Here is a 6,000-nt window from a genome sequence, read left to right on the forward strand (position 1 = left end):
ATTTAATGTTTTGACCAATCAGTGGATAGGATATCTTGCATACACAACAAAACAGTTTTATTTGAAAAACATCCCTTAAGTTCACACTACATGCATTGCGCTATAATACAGGCATAATCGAATGCACACGCAACACATCAAAATGTATATGTTATTTTCATGGCACAGACAATGACTATGTAATGTAAATGTTCTTGTACACATTATCCAGAAAAGCACTGTTGAAGTGTGTTAGGATAATGTGGTCCATTACCACGCAGGGATATGAACCTGCCTACACCATTGTATAGGCAATGAGTTCACAGGAAGCCACACATCGCAATGTGCATAGTGTGAACTTACTGCATTTGCATTTGTTATGACTTCTTACATAATACTTTGTCAGCACCTTGCAAAACAATAAGTACTGAGAAAAGGGCAACATTACTTCACAAGGTCTGATGTAGCTCGTTTTTTTCCTTACAAGATGCTGAAAATGCATAGTATACGTAAGATCAAGATAAAGTGTTAAAGTCACACTATGCATGTTGTGTAATGCCATTGCTACAATGTCGATGTAACACAACACACTGTCCATTAAACTTGGCAAGATGTTTTCCATAGCAGGCAGGGAACACACTTGACTGTTTTCGTGCACGTTTTCTGCACAGACAAACTGCACAGAGAACTCATGTTAATCAATGGGCTAGTTCACACTTAATATGTTGTTCACGCGCAGAAAAAAACTGGACATTCTGCATGATGACTCTGCACATTTTGTCAGTTTTCTCTATCAACTACTTCAGCTGCTGTTAAAAACCGTGCGTGTTTTCCTGCTTAGAAACACACTTAGTGTGCAGAAAAAGTATGCAGAAAAACGCGCGCAGAAAACTGAAAGTCAAGTGTGTTTCCTGCCTAAAGAATTGCTATGCAACATGCACTTAGTAGTACAGAAACGCACTGTAGAAAACACGCTAGTATATTACAACCAGAAATGTGAACATGCACGCACAGTTAAAAACTATGAAGGAGGCGCTATTAGTTAGGGCTCGTTTCCACTATAGCGAATCCGCATGTGTTGTCCGCATGCGGATTCGCACAGCCAATATAAGTGGATGGGCCTGTTTCCACTTGTGCGTTGTGCGGAGCGTTTTTGTGTGCGGGGAAAATCTGCACGGCAGAGCCGTCAGAATTCTCTCCCTGCACACCGCTATGCGAATCACATTCAATGTATTTAATATGGAAATTGCATGCGGTATTTGCATGCGTTTTTCCCCTCGATTTCGCATGCAATTTCGCATAAAAATCAATGTTCATTTACACAGGCAGTGACATGGTTAAAATCCCACATACCCTTACCTACGCGGAATCGCATGCAGATTAGCACCCGCATGCGATTTCCTCCGCGGAGATTCCGCACCGCACTAGTGGAAACGAGCCCTTACACAATCTGTAAGGAGTATAGGTCACCACCAATGTTATGTAGAATAGAAAAGCTTTATTGCTAATTAATATAATTCTCATGGAGATATAAAATTAATTTTAAAAAGATAAAAAGTATTGTAAAAGAGAGAGAATGGAGTCTCCAGTGTATACACACACTGCACTCATAGTTACATAGTTACATACTCCTCTACATCAATTCTAAAAAACAGCCTATATCTGACCCCTCACTGATTTTGTACGTTTGTCCAATGACAAAGAAATGAAAAGTCTCAGAACAGTATCATTTCAATGGTAGGTTTATTTTAACAGTGGCAGATAGCACATCAAAAGGAAAATCGAAAAAATAACCTTAAATAAAGGATAGCAACTGATTTGCATTTCATTGAGTGAAATAAGTTTTTGAACCCTCTAACAATAAAAGACTTAATACTTAGTGGAAAAACCCTTGTTTGCAAGCACAGAGGTCAAACGTTTCTTGTAATTGATGACCAAGTTTGCACACATTTTAGGAGGAATGTTGGTCCACTCCTCTTTGCAGATCATCTCTAAATCCCTAAGGTTTCGAGGCTGTCTCTGTGCAACTCTGAGCTTGAGCTCCCTCCATAGGTTTTCTATTGGATTAAGGTCCGGAGACTGACTAGGCCACTCCATGACCTTAATGTGCTTCTTCTTGAGCCACTCCTTTTGTTGCCTTTGCTGTATGTTTTGGGTCATTGTCGTGCTGGAACACCCATCCACGACCAATTTTCAGTTTCCTGGCAGAGGGAAGGAGGTTGTCGTTCAGGATTTCACGATACATGGCTCCGTCCATTTTCCCGTTAATACGATTAAGTTGTCCTGTGCCCTTAGCAGAAAAACACCCCCAAAGCAAAATGTTTCCACCCCCATGCTTGACGGTGGGGATGGTGTTTTGTCGGTCATAGGCAGCATTTTTCTTCCTCCAAACACAGCGAGTTGAGTTAATGCCAAAGAGTTCTATTTTGGTCTCATCAGACCACAGCACCTTCTCCCAGTCACTCACAGAATCATTCAGGTGTTCATTGGCAAACTTCAGACGGGCCTGCACATGTGCCTTCTTGAGCAGGGGGACCTTGCGAGCCCTGCAGGATTTTAATCCATTGCGGTGTAATGTGTTTCCAATGGTTTTCTTGGTGACTGTGGTCCCTGCTAATTTGAGGTCATTCACTAACTCCTCCCGTGTAGTTCTAGGATGCTTTTTCACCTTTCTCAGAACCATTGACACCCCACGAGGTGAGATCTTGCGTGGAGCCCCAGAGCAAGGTCGATTGATGGTCATTTTGTGCTCCTTCCATTTTCGAACAATCGCACCAACAGTTGTCACCTTCTCTCCCAGCTTCTTGCTAATGGTTTTGTAGCCCATTCCAGCCTTGTGCAGGTCTACAATTTTGTCTCTGACATCCTTGGACAGCTCTTTGGTCTTTCCCATGTTGGAGAGTTTGGAGTCTGCTTGATTGATTGATTCTGTGGACAGGTGTCTTTTATACAGGTGACTAGTTAAGACAGGTGTCCTTAATGAGGGTGACTAATTGAGTAGAAGTGTCTAACCACTCTGTGGGAGCCAGAACTCTTAATGGTTGGTAGGGGTTCAAAAACTTATTTCACTCAATGAAATGCAAATCAGTTGCTATCTTTTATTTAAGGTTATTTTTTCGATTTTCCTTTTGATGTGCTATCTGCCACTGTTAAAATAAACCTACCATTGAAATGATACTGTTCTGAGACTTTTCATTTCTGTGTCATTGGACAAACTTACAAAATCAGTGAGGGGTCAAATAATTATTTCCTCCACTGTATATATATATATATATATATATATATATATATATATATATATATATATATATATATATATATATATATATATACACACATATATACACCTATATATACACACACACAAAGATACTTACCCACATAGAGGGAATCTCGATCCTTCTTGGTGCTCACCCTGGATCCCTTCACACATATCCAACCATAGCTTGTCAGATATGTTCCTGTGTATGAGTGTGGCCGTACTGTTCATGCACGAGTGCACCCGAGCAGTAAGCCGAAGCCACGGGTACATGGAGGGGATCAGGCAGAGAACAAGAGGAGGCTCCCAGCCAGTAGTGATGGGGTTGTGGAGGGCACAGGAGGACTCTGGTCCATCTGGAAGTTTTCCTCTACATGGGTAACTTGAAAAAAAAAATGCATTGTCTTGTTTTAAAAACTGCAACGCAGAACAGGCAGATACAACAAATAAGTTTGGATGATACCAGCTGAAGTCTACTAGCTATTCATATTTCTCAATGTATACCAATGCTTGTCATTTGACAGAGCACTTAGCCCTTCAGATAAGAAGGAAAAATTGAGCCTGAGCAGTAAATTATGCTTGCCTGTGTGTGGAAATGCTGCAGAATCCACAGGACACTAGCTGCCTGTCACTCAACACTCATGACTATATTACATTCCAGCAAAGACTGAAGACCAGCCTTAATCACGGTTCATGGATACCTTTATGCTTCCACTATACAGAGAATGCCAGTGCATGGGGTGCCATCACTGACAGGTGTACATGTAAGAGCAGCCCCACAGTGTGTGTGCAGATTTATGGCTAGATGATATGCATTTAGATGTATATATAGGGCTAATGACTGCTATTTGCAGTGTTTATATAATTAAGAAGCACTCCATTTGCATTAATTAAGGAGTGCGGCGTTTGAAATCTTGTTCCCTCATTACATTAATCATTACTTTACATTGACAGGCTATTATTAAAAGCCAATGACCTTTCTGAAGTAGACGTCTATAAATACTTCTGCTGCCAGATATTTTGCAAGGCAGCAGCACATCATGAAATAGCAGAGAGCTGACTTGTTTGTGGAGTAAAGTAATACCCCATTTGTCTTTCAGCAGCCAGCTCATCTTCAAAGACACTATGGCAGACAGTTACAGGGGGTGAGTCTGGTTACAGGTTATAGGAAGCCATTGAGCAGATGTTGAAGGATGTGAGTCAGTGCTGCTTGTGGGCCTGCTGAATCATAGGCTAGAGCACAAGTACATGCCGGCCTCTGGCCTAATGCACATTATTGCTCTAAGCCTGCGGGCCTAACACAGAACAACATCTGGGATCAGGCAATGCATTGTGGATGACACGGCCACAACCGTTCCTAGCTGTACTTCACAAGCCCACCTGCACATCACCTCTCTGGATTTTTTGCTTTTTAACCAAAGTGAATTACATTCTGTAAGAAGAAACTGGTTTTGTCACCTGTGAGTCCTAGAGCAGTGAGTTGCTGTGTTAGTGACTGTGTTTACCAAGCACCCACTGTTGTGACCTACATTATCTCAAGTACCCCTTCATGTATCTTCATGTACATGGACTTCTTCATAATTGTGAATTAATCTTTTACAAGCATTCATTTATTGCTTTTAATTTTAAGACATAGTTAGACTTCCTAACATGTCATTAATAGTTTTTTTTTTAATTTATCACAATGAAATAACTGCAATAATACCCTAGTACCACATGACCCCAACAGGAGTACCGCTGACATATAGTAGGAAACTACTAGGGATGGTCATTGAGATGCAAATAACTCCCAGTTGTTGCAGGATTAGGGCTGATTCCAACTACAATTGCTTTGTATCCGCTAGTGATTTGAAATGCTCTTGCTAATGGAATGATACTGGGGATTTTGTACAAAATAACATCCCTCCAGTGTGAACACACACATAGGATTACATTAGCAAGAGCTTTTAACCACTTATGTGGTTTGCGACTGTACATTTACGTCCCGCAGGACTTCAGTTCCTGCCCAGTGAAGTAGATATTCATCAATGGCTGTGGATGGAAGCCGCTCGCTCCCGCGCGGGTACTCGCTGCTGCCTGTAAGTGGGGAGATAAGTGAATAGGAACGCAGTTCCCATTTATTAATATACCATATTTTTCGGACCATAAGACGCTCTGGACCATAAGATGCACCTAATTTTATAGGACAAAAACCAGGAATAAAAAAAAAAATTAAACAAAGAACATTTATATCACGCTTTTCTCCTGACGGACTCAAAGTGCCAGAGCTGCAGCCACTAGGATGCGCTCTATAGGCAGTAGCAGTGTTGGGTAGACTTGCATGAGGTCTCCTACTGAATAGGTGCTGGCTTACTGAACAGGCAGAGCAGAGATTCAAACCCAGGTCTCCTGTGTCAGAGGCAGAGCCCTTAACCATTACACTATCCAGCCACTAACCCTGGTACATCCATGGTGCAGGGGCGTCTTATGGATCTTTTCCTCACAATTACCGGTATTATGTCCCTCTTGTGGTTTTCAGTGTTCCCAATGTCCCCTTTGTGTCCACCTGTGTCCCTGTGTAACATGTTGTGTCTTCCTGTGTCCCCTGTTTTGTCCTCCTCTGTCCAGTTTGCTGTGTTGAGCAATGACACTGGCGAGCCCCCCTCCCTCCAATATAGATAGTGCTGCAGAGACTCCCTCCCTCCAATATACCAAGTGCTGCCAGCGTTACTCACTCAGCCATCCACCCGCGAGCATAAGACATCAAGGAGCGGCAGTGTGAG

This window comes from Hyperolius riggenbachi, chromosome 3 (genome assembly GCF_040937935.1).
Source record: "Hyperolius riggenbachi isolate aHypRig1 chromosome 3, aHypRig1.pri, whole genome shotgun sequence".
Lineage (NCBI taxonomy): Eukaryota > Metazoa > Chordata > Amphibia > Anura > Hyperoliidae > Hyperolius > Hyperolius riggenbachi.